Source organism: Theropithecus gelada, chromosome 1 (genome assembly GCF_003255815.1).
Source record: "Theropithecus gelada isolate Dixy chromosome 1, Tgel_1.0, whole genome shotgun sequence".
NCBI lineage: Eukaryota > Metazoa > Chordata > Mammalia > Primates > Cercopithecidae > Theropithecus > Theropithecus gelada.
The window spans coordinates 83122980-83134834 of NC_037668.1; the positions used below are offsets into that span (position 1 = coordinate 83122980).

Consider the following 11855-nt stretch of genomic DNA (forward strand, 5'->3'; position numbering starts at 1 on the left):
AAAAAAAAAAAAAAAAAAAAAAAAAAAAAGTAACAAAAGGGGCCGGGCGCGGTGGCTCAAGCCTGTAATCCCAGCACTTTGGGAGGCCGAGACGGGCGGATCACGAGGTCAGGAGATCGAGACCATCCTGGCTAACACGGTGAAACCCCGTCTCTACTAAAAAATACAAAAAAACTAGCCGGGCGAGGTGGCGGGCGCCTGTAGTCCCAGCTACTCGGGAGGCTGAGGCAGGAGAATGGCGTGAACCCAGGAGGCGGAGCTTGCAGTGAGCCAAGATCAGGCCACTGCACTCCAGCCTGGGCGGCAGAGCGAGACTCTGTCTCAAAAAAAAAAAAAAAAAAAAAAAAAGTAACAAAAGGAAACCTTCTCATACTTCTGAACAACAATGACAAGAAGGAATGCCTATAATTGGTTTGAGTCACAATGTATATATTGAAATAAAATTTTATTAAGTATGAACTTCTAGGTACACAATGAAGTTTTAAATGTTTATCTGAATAAATTTATTCAATAAATAATTCAATAAATAATATATTCAATAAATTTAATAAATAGAATAAAAATGATTCTATTTACTAGGTGCCAGGTACTATTCTTGGCACAAACAAAAATTTGATGATGGCAAAGTGAGGGCATTCAATTCTGCCTTGTGTTTGAAGAGTTAGTGACTAAGAAATGAATTACAAGGAGAGAGGAAGTAACAGGTAACGAAAAAATTGTCACTAAAATTTGAGGTTGAATCTAAGAGGTCATGAGAAAGCCAACTGAATCAGATGGCACGTTAAAAGACTCATCAACGGTGGCAGGTTTATAGAACATGACAGAGGAAGCTGTGCTTAGCTGAGAAGAGGAAGCAGAGAAAAACAAAGTCTGTGATAAAAACTGGAAAGGAGCCACAAAAGGCCACAAAAAACAAGGAAGTCCATTTTGGAACCGGATCCTGGAGTGACTGAAAAGGCAGAGTGTCATTTGAGGATGCGAGTAGTATAATCATACTTTTTTTGCATATAAGAAAGCAAGTGAGTACTTCAAACTGTGGAATTGGGATAGCAGGGGTGGGGCCTATGAGATGAATATTCATAATTTTCATTTACATTTTTATTTTTATTGCAGTAAAATCTAGAAAATGTTGAGAAGATTTTTAAAAATTTAAATTACATTCAATTCCCATACCTCTTTCTCTAGAAAGGTTCTAAAGGAAAAAGAAAAAAAAATAGCTACATCTAGAAGTAAGGTATGATGAATTATCTTGAAGACTGAGGGTTTTCTAATGTTAGTAAGTAGTTTTTCAGATTATTTATTGAATATCTACTTTGAGCCAGGCTGAGGACTAGGGAGACAACTGTGAGAAAAACATTACACAATTTCTGCCCCTTTGGAACTTACCGTCTATAATAAAGGGAAATCGACAAATAATAGTCATAAAGCATGATAGGTACTTTGATGGGGGAATTTCAGGACATAAGGGGCAAATTCTTGCCCTCTGTGGGGGTAATTACCAAGTCTATGAAAACTGAAAAGTTTCCCAGAGAAGATGACATTCAAACTATAATCTGACATAAGGTTGGAAAGCCAGGAAAAGGATTATGAAATAAGGAGAGAAAGTTCAAAAGAACAGGAACAGCATGTGCAAAGGTCCTGTTGTGGGTGAAAATAAAGCAATTTGAATGAATTAAAAGCCAGTGGAGTATAGAATTCTAGAGAGAGATGGATTGAGCATTCCTAACCTGAAATCTGGGGAAAAAAATTTATTTTCTTATTCTTTTTTGTTTTCTTATTAAGAGATGGGGTTTCACCATGCTGCTCAGGCTGGTCTCAAACTCCTGAGCTCAAGTGATCTTCCCACCTCGGCCTCCCAAAGTGCTGGGATAATAGGCATGTGAGCCACTGCACCCAGTCCAAAATTTGAATTTTTTTTTTTTTTGATGTGGAGTCTCACTCTGTCACCCAGGCTGGAGTGCAGTGGTGCCATCTCGGCTCACTGCAACCTCTGCCGCAGGTTCAAGCGATTCTCCTGTCTCAGCCTCCCAAGTAGCTGGAATTACAGGCATCTGCCACCATGTCCGGCTAATTTTTGTATTTTTAGTAGAGGCAGGGTTTCACCATGTTGGCCAGGCTGGTCTCAAGCTCCTGACCTCAAGTGATCTGCCTCCCTCGACCTCCCAAAATGCTGAGATTACAGGTGTGAGCCACCATGCCCAGCCCCCAAAATTTGAAAATTTGTGTGCTGACTTGATGCCACAAGTGGAAAACTCCGCACTTGACTTCATGTGATAGATTGCAGACAAAACATGGGTGGAAACTGAAAGCCTGCCATTGTTTGTTATTGTTGTTGTTTAACAGCTAATATAGGTATTCTGGGGATGATACTGCCCTGTTTAGGTATGCTGAACACATTATTCTTTCACTGTATTAAGCATATGGCATATTTTTTACTGTTAAGTACTTAAGTGTGAATGGTATAAGAAAAAAATTGCTTATTGGTAGCATACATATTCATAGTCAGGAGTGATGGTGATGCCAGATAATCACAGATTGTCTACATCAGTAGCTCACATGGTGACACCTCTGCTTTCTGATGGTTCAATGTATACGAACTTTGTTTCATGCATAAAATTAAAAATGTGTATTTGGTTGGTGCAAAAGTAATTGCAGTTTTTGCCATTGCTCTTAATGGCAAAACTGCAATTACTTTTGCATTGACTTAATATAAAATTATCTTCAGGCAGAGAGTGATAGCTCACATCTGTAATCCCAGCACTTTGAAAAGCCGAGGCAGGCAGATCACCTGAGGTCAGGAGTTCAAGACCACCCTGGCCAACATGGTGAAACGCTGCCTCTGCTAAAAATACAAAAAATTAGCCAGACATGGTGGTGGTTGCCTGTAATCCCAGTTACTCGGGAGGCTGAGGCAGGAGAATCGCTTGAACCCAGGAGACGGAAGTTGCAGTGAGCCAAGATTGCACCATTGCACTCCAGCCTGGGCAACAAGAGTGAAACTCCATCTGAAAAAAAAAAAAATATTAGTTGGACATGGTGGCACACTTGTGAGCTCAGCTACACAGGAGCTGAGGCAGAAGAATTGCTTGAACCCAGGAGGTGGAAGTTGCAGTGAGCTCAGATCACTCCCCTGTACTCCAGCCTGGGTGACAGAGAGAGACTCCATCTCAATAAATAAATAAATAAATAAATAAATTTATCTTCAGTTTAGGTGTATAAGGTGTGTATAAAGGCTGGGCGCAGTGGCTCATGCCTGTAATCCCAGCACTTTGGGAGGCCAAGGCAGGCGGATCACAAGGTCAGGAGATCAAGGCCATCCTGGATAACGTGGTGAAACCCCATCTCTACTAAAAATACAAAAAAAAAAATTAGCCGATGTAGTGGCACACACCTGTAGTTCCAGCTACTCAAGAGGCTGAGGCAGGAGAATCGCTTGAACCCAGGAGGCAGAGGTTGCAGTGAGTCGAGATCACACCACTGCACTCCATCCTGGGTGACAGAGTGAGACTCTGTCTAAAAAATAGCCGGGCGCGGTGGCTCAAGCCTGTAATCCCAGCACTTTGGGAGGCCGAGACGGGCGGATCATGAGGTCAGGAGATCGAGACCATCCTGGTTAACACGGTGAAACCCCGTCTCTACTAAAAAATACAAAAAAAACCTAGCCGGGCGAGGTGGCAGGCGCCTGTGGTCCCAGCTACTCGGGAGGCTGAGGCAGGAGAATGGCGTAAACCCGGCAGGCGGAGCTTGCAGTGAGCTGAGATCCGGCCATTGCACTCCAGCCTGGGTGACAGAGCGAGACTCCGCCTCAAAAAAAAAAAAAAAAAAATAAATAAATAAATAAATAAATAAATAAATAAATAAAAATAAGATTTGTATAAAACAAATGACTTTTGTGTTTATACTTGGGTCCCATTCCTAAGATATCTTATTGTGTATATGCAAATATTCCAAAATCCAAAAATGTCCAAAATCTGAAAAACTTGTGGTCCCAAGCATTTCCGATGAGAGATATTCAACATGTAGTAGTGAGAAAAGAAGCTAAGAAGGTGGACAGACACCAGTTCCAAGAGGGCCGCTTAAACTGCAATAAGGAAATTGAACTTTATTCTGAGGGAATGGAAAGTCACAGAAACATTTATGCAGAGGACAGAAATGATGCTACTTAAATTGTAGAAAGATCAACCTAACTCAATTTGGAGAATGGTTTAGAAGGGAGGAAAAGTGAAGGCAGAGAACCCGGTAAGGAGACAAAACCAGTTAGCCTTCCTAGGTAACCACTTTGGAATGAAAAGTTGAATTTTATTTTCTTATGCAGTGTACAATTTTTGTATTTTGTCTTGCTTTGAAGCAGTTTTAGTGTGATATGTCTAGATGTGGCTTTCTTTGTATTTATCTTCAATGGAGTTTGTAGAGTTTGTTGAGTATGTGGTTTGAGGTCTTTAATTAGCTTGGAAAATTCTCGGTCATTATTTCTTCATATATTGCTTTTGTTTCATTGTCTCTCTCTTCTCCTTCTGGGACATTAATTACATAAATGTGAGACCTTTTTCACCAAATCACATTTGTCTCCTATGTTTGTTTATTTTATAATTTTTTTTTTTTTGAGACAGGGTCTCACACTGTTGCCAGGCTGGAGTGCAGTGGTGTGTTCCCAGTTCTCTGCAGCCTCAATCTCCTGGGCTCAAACAATCCTGTCACCTCAGCCTCCCAAGTAGCTGGGAGTAGAGACATGAGCCATCTGCCTGGCTAATTTTCAAAATTTTTTTTTGTAGAGACAGGGTCTCACTGTGTTGTCCAGGCTGGTCCCAAATTCCTGGGCTCAAGTGATCCACCTGCCTTGGCCTCCTAAAGTGTTATATTCTTCTCTCTCTTCATGCTCATCTCAATATTTTTTTCTGCCTCTTTTCTCATTCACAAATTCTCCCTTCAGCTATATCTAATCTGCTGGCTTTTTTTTTTTTTTTTTTTTTTTTTGAGACAGAGTCTTGCCCTGTTGCCCAGGCTGGAGTACAATAATGTGATCTCGGCTCACTGCAATCTCCGCCTCCTGGGTTCACACCATTCTCCTGCCTCAGCCTCCCAAGTAGCTGGGACTACAGGTGCCCACCACCATGCCCAGCTAAGTTTTTGTATTTTTAGTAGAGATGGGGTTTCACCATGTTAGCCAGGATGGTCTCGATCTCCTGACCTCATGATCCGCCTGCCTTGGCCTCCCAAAGTGCTGGAATTACAGGCATGAGCCACCGCACCTGGCCTAATCTGCTGTTGTCTACTTATTGTGTTCTTAATTTTAGTTATTGTATATATTTCTATAAATTCACTTTAATTTTTTATGACTTCCACATCTGTGCTGAAGCTATCTTGTCATTTAATTTTGCAAACATTAATCACAGCTGTTTATAGTTTGTGTCTGATAACTTCCATACCTGGATCTCTTGTGGGTCTGTTTCTATTGTCTGATTTTTCTCTTGATTATCAGTCACTTCTTATATTTTTATCAGCATAGTTTTTTTGAAATGGAAAATTGTGTTTTAAAAACTATAGAGATGACCTGAGGTTCTAGTTGATACCTTATTTAAGGGAGGATTCACTTTAGTTTCAACAAGCAGTTGGGAGTACATATAATAAGCAACTTAAGTCCCACCGTGCCTCCTCATTGGCCACACTCCCTCCAGGCACTGGCTTCTCTGAGCCACCAGCCTGTGGCTGCCCCGGCCCACCTGCACCTCTGGCAGCACCATGACAGATCAGGCCTTTGTGACACTGACCACAAATGATGCCTACACCAAAGGTGCCCTGGTCCCGGACTCATCTCTGAAACAGCACAGGACCACCAGGAGGCTAGTCAGGCTCCCCACCCCACAGGTCTCAGACTCCATGAGAAAAGTTTGAAAGAGAGTCTTTGATGAAGTCATCATGGTAGATGTCTTGGACAGCGGTGATTCTGCTCATCTAAGCTTAATGAAGAGGTCACAGTTGGGTGTCATGCTGACAAAGCTCCACTGCTGGTCGCTTACATATTATTCAAAATGTGTATTCATGGATGCAGATACTCTGGTCCCAGCAAATATTGATGATCTTTTTGAGAGAGAAGAATTGTTAGCAGCACCTGACCCAGGGTAGTCTGACTGCTTCAATTCTGAATTTATCAGCCTTCAGTTGAAACATATAATCAGCTGTTGCATCTTGCTTCTGAGCAAGGTAGTTTTGATGGTGGGGAACAAAGCATACAGAACACGTTTTTTAACAGCTGGGCAACAACAGCTATCAGAAAACACCTGCTGTTTATTTATAGCCTAAGTCGCATCTCTGTATATTCCTACCTCCCAGCATTTAAAGTGTTTGGCGGAAGTGCCAAAGTTGTGCATTTCCTGGGACGAGGCAAACCATGGAATTATGATCCCAAAACAAAAAGTGTCAAGTGAGTCCCACCATCACAACATGACTCATTCAGAGTTTCTCATCCTGGTGGAACATCTTTACCACCATCATTTTACCTCTACTTCAACAATTTGGCCTTGTCAAAGGCAACTGCTCATACATAAATGTGGAAGATGTCTCAGGAGCCATATCACATCTCTCTCGGGGAGATCCCCGCTATGGCCCAGCTTTTGTATCCTCAGAAGAATGGAAGGAGCAGTGGGAACAGGGCCAGGCTGATTACATGGGAGCAGATTCCTTTGGCAACATGGAGAGAAAACTTGACACTTACCTCCAGTAGAAACACTGCACTTTCCTGTGGACACATCCACTTCACAAGCCTTGTTTCTGATACTTAGTATCTAGAGCTGGGTTGAGAAAAGTCTGTTACAGTCGCTAGAGGTTTTCACTAAAACTTACCAGATGAGGGGTTTTTGTAAGACAACAGGTGAGAACTGGGCAAAAGTTGTGAAGCAGCAATTCTGTTGTTACCTGGACAGCGTTTTGCTTTTTAATCCTATTTAGCTTGTTTCAGAAATTCTCACTTTTGTTGACTGCCAACATACAAAGTAAGGGAAGCTCAATATTAAGCTGTTAAGGTGGCTGTATCGATTCTTAAAATCTGCAGAGCCTGGTTTCAAATCAGTCACTGCTTTCAGAAGTAGACATGGCATCTGATCCTTGCTTGCTTGCTGGTTGTACCTACCTTTCACTAGACCTGCATTTTAGAATTGCCCAGTGCTGCCAGAGTGAGTGATTGTAATTCTGCTTGCAGGTAAATATAGCTTGTATTAACACTGCTGAATGATTCATAAACGTATCAACAAATAGCATTAACCCATTTTATTTCCTGGTCTTAGTGTCTGAAGATGTTCACCAGTTTTCTATGTACGGTAAGGCAGCATGCTAAAATGCTTTTGTTCAGTCTGCATATTTGAAAATAGCAATATGTTCTCTGATGGTTACCTACAGTGGCACCCTGTATGAAAAATAAAGACTTTTGCAGTAAAAAATAAAAAATAAGCAACCTTTGGGAGGCCGAGGCGGGCGGATCATAAGGTCAGGAGTTTGAGACTAGCCTAGCAAATATGGTGACACCCTGTCTCTAATACAAAAATTAACTGGGCATGGTGGCGCATGCCTGTAGTCCCAGCTACTCGGGAGGCTGAGGCAGAAGAATCACTTGAATCTGGTAGGCAGAGGTTGCAATGAGCTGACATCGTGCCACTACACTCCAGCCTGGGCAACACAGCAAGACTCTGCCTCAAAAAAAAAAAAAAAAAAAGCAATTTAATTCAATCAGAGATTAGAAGGGTTTTTGTGGGTTTGCTGGACCTCAGTCTTTGTGAGGCCTAGTCTATATTTGGCCCATCCTTACTTGGAGGATTCTGATTTACTTGTTTATTGCTGTGTCTCAAACCACTTCAATACTTGTGGCTTAAAACAATAGTGATTTCTTGTAATTCTCTGGGTTGACTAGACAGTTCTCCATTTGGTGTTGGCTGGGATCATTTGTAAAGCTGCATTCAGCTGGGCACTGGGCTGGGGCATTTTGGTAAGCTTTCACATAGCATCTCTATACGGTATTCCATCCCCCAGGGCCTTTCCACATGGCGTATTTCTCCACTGGGATAACCTTGACTTAAGCATGGAGGCTAGATTCTAACAGGGAGAAATCCAAAAGTACAAGTCCCAGTGAGCAAGTGCATATTTAATCTTTGTTTTCACCTTCACTAATGTACTATTGATAAAAACAAATCACATGAGCCAGATGCAGCAGTGAACACCTGTAGTCTTACCTTCTAAGGAGCCTGAGGCAGGAGGATTGCTTGAGGCCAGGAGATTGAGGAGGGAGTGTGCTGTGATCACACCTGTGAATAGCTACTGCACTCCAGCCTGGGCCAAACAGCGAGACCCTGTCTCTAAAGAAACAAACAAAAGAAAACAAATCACATGGCTAAACCCAGAGCCAATGTGAAGAGGACCACCCACAGGCATAAATCCTGGAAGGTTTGGTTCACTAGCGGCCGGCAATGTAACATATTACCATATCAAATGAAATCCTATAGTGTTTACCAGAGTACCTCCTCTTTAATGGCTCCTGATCTCCAATTCTTGTCATCTCAGCCCTGTAAGCTCTCTTCAGCTTTTGGGCTTCTCAGTTCTGATTAAGAATCAGCAAAAATGTCAAAGGAAAAGCAATACCAAGTGATGGGTTCACCTCTCTGTACTTCCTTTCTCTTCGGGATTGGTCCTCTGAGCTCACATTTTCTTAGAAACTTTCCAGTGCCTTCAAACTGATATTTCCTGTATTGTTCCCAGCTTTTCTAGTTATTCTCCATAGGAGGGATGGTCTTAAGGAAGCTGATCTGTATTGCTGGCTCACAGTGGCCCGGGAAGTAGAAAGAGCTCAAAGAGAAGTGACTGGTTGGGTCCCAGGGCTTCTAGTCTTGGAAAATCCCTCAGTCTCTAGCAGGGCAGGGCAGAGGAGCAGCAGAACCACCTTTCCTCAAAGTACTTTAGCCTGTGCAAGCTTAGACTGTCATTCTTTGACTGTTAACCAGTATTAACCAGTTAACCAGTTCTTCTGCAGTCAAAAGCATCAGGAAGTACCCACCAAGTACCAGTGAGCCCTTCTTGACGCTCTTGACTGCAGAGGAACCCTGCAACCTGAATAAATCCTCCTGGAAGGTAAGTAGGGGGGCCCTAGTTATAACTATAATTCAATGTCTCAATATTTTAGCAAATGAAGGTTCAGGTGAGTTTTAATTTGTTTCAGAAAAAGCAAAGTAAAATGATATTTAATGTACTGGGTTTTGATGGATACAAATCTGTATCCATTATATATTATATGTTTGTTTTTTCTTAAAAAAAAAAAAAAAAAAAACAGCAACCAGAAAATTGTCATCAACGTTCATACCTTGAATACTCTAATTGAGTATTGATTTTTTTATAACAGCTTTCTTGAAAGGCATAATTTACGTACCATACAATTCACCCATTTGAAATATACAATTCTAGTTTTCAGTGCATTCACAGGTATGTACAACTATAACTGTTGGCAATTTCAGAACATTTTCATCACCTAAAAGGAAACTCTGTAGCCTTTAGCTATCACCCTCCCATTTCCCTACTTCCCCCAACCCCCACAGAGATAAACAACCACTAATCTACTTTTGATCTCTATAGATTTGCCTATTCTAGAAAATTCAAATAAATGGAATCTTACAATATGCGATCTTTTGAATTTGCTTCTTTCACTTAGCATACCTTTATAAGATTTATTCATGTTGTAGCATGTGTTACTAGATCATTCCATTTTATGGCTGAATAGTATTCCATTATATGGATATTTTGTTTATCTATTCATGATGGACATTTGAGTTGTTTCCAACTTTTGGGTATTACGAATAATGCTATAAACATTTAAGTAAAAGTTTCTGTGTAGACACATGTTTTCATTTCTCTTGGACATAAACCTAGGACTTGGATTGCTGGGTCAAATGTTAACTCTATGTTTAAATTTTTGAGGAACTGCCAAATTTTTTCCAATTTTATATTCCTACCAGCTGTGTATGAGGGTTTTGATTTCTACACATCTTCTCTAATACTTAGTAATAAGTATTAAGTATCTGACTTTTTTTTTTTTTTTTGAGACAGAGTTTTGCTCTTGTTACCCGGGCTGGAGTGCAATGGTGTAATCTCAGCTCACCACAACCTCCATCTCCCGGGTTCAAGTGATTCTCCTGCCTCAGCCTCCCAAGTAGCTGGGATTACAGGCGCCTGCCAACATGCCCGGCTAATTTTGTATTTTTAGTAGAGGCAGGGTTTCTCCATGTTGTTCAGGCTGGTCTTGAACTCCCGACCTCAGGTGATCTGCCTGCCTCAGCCTCCCAAAGTGCTGGGATTACAGGTGTGAGCCACTGTGCCTGGCATTTGTTTTTTTTTTTTTTTTTTAGTAGAGATGGGGTTTCACTGTGTTGGTCAGGCTGGTCTCAAACTCCTGACCTCAAGTGATTTACCCTCCTTGGCCTCCCAAAGTGCTGGGATTACAGACATGAGCCACCACACCCAGCCAAGTCTTATCCTTCTTTAGCTAAATTTGTTTCTAAATATTTTACCTTTTGGTGCTATTACAAATGTAATTGTTTTCTTAATTTCATTTTTGGATTGTTCATTGCAAATGTATAAACATACAATTGAATTTTATATATTGATTTTGTAACCTGTAACCTTGCTGAATTTGTTTATTATTTATAATAGTTTTTGTGAATTCCTTAGGATTTTTAATACACAAGATCATGTTGTTATCTTGTATATTAATGATATGTAAGATAATATATCTTATATATCTTTCCAATCTGGATGCCTTTTATTTATTTTTCTTGCCTAATTGCCCTGACTGGAACCTCCAGTAGAGTGTTGAATGGAGGCGGTAAGAGCAGCCATCCATGTCTTGCTACTATTTTATGGGGAAAATACCCAGTCTTTCACCATTAAGAATGATGTTAGCTATGGGTTTTTCACGGATGCCTGTATCAAGTTGACAGACTTCTCTTTTGTTCTTTTTCTCCTTTTTATTATTATTATTACTATTTTTTGAGACACAGTCTTGCTCTGTCGCCCAGGCTGGAGTGCCGTGGCACGTGGCTAATTTTTGTATTTTTAGTAGAGACGGAGTTTCACCATGTTGGTCAGGCTGGTCTCAAACTCCAGACCTCGTGGTCCACCTGCCTCAGCCTCCCAAAGTGCTGAGATTACAGACGTGAGCCACTGTGACCTGCTCCTTATTATTATTTTGTTTTTATCATGACAGGCATTGGATCTTTGTCTCCAAATGCTTTTTCTTCATCTATTGAGATAATCATGCCATTAAAAGAATTCTATTGATATGATGTGTTGCCTTAATTGATTTTCAGATGTTAAACCAACCTTGCATTCCTGGAGTGAATCCCACTTGGTCGAGATGTATAATTTACTACATATGACACTGGATTCAGCTTGCTAATAGTTTCTTTTAAATCTTAGTGATAATATTGGGGAAAGAGAGGAATTACTTTTGTTTTTAAATTTTTTTTTTTTATATGGAGTCTCACTCTGTTGCCAGGCTGGAGTGCAGGGGCATGATCTTGGCTTACTGCAACCTCTGCCTCCTGGGTTCAAGTGATTCTTGTGCTTCAGCCTCCCAAGTAGCTGGGATTATAGGCAAGTGCCACCACACCCAGCTAATTTTTGTATTTTTAGTAGCGACAAAGTTTCACCATGTTGGCCAGGATGGTCTCAATCTCCTGGCTTCATGATCTGCCCACTTCAGCCTCCCAAAGTGCTGGGATTACAGGCGTGAGCCATTGTGCCCAGCCTATTTTTTTTTTTGAGATGGAGTCTCATTCACTGTTGCCGAGGCTGGAGTGCAGTGGTGTGATCTCAGCTCACTG

The 11855-nt window shown here is 41.1% G+C and overlaps 1 pseudogene; it reads left to right on the top strand.

Annotated features, from left to right (window-relative positions):
• Positions 1–5739: 5739 nt before the first annotated feature.
• LOC112607794 lies at positions 5740–7409 on the top strand (annotated as a pseudogene).
• Positions 7410–11855: the final 4446 nt, after the last annotated feature.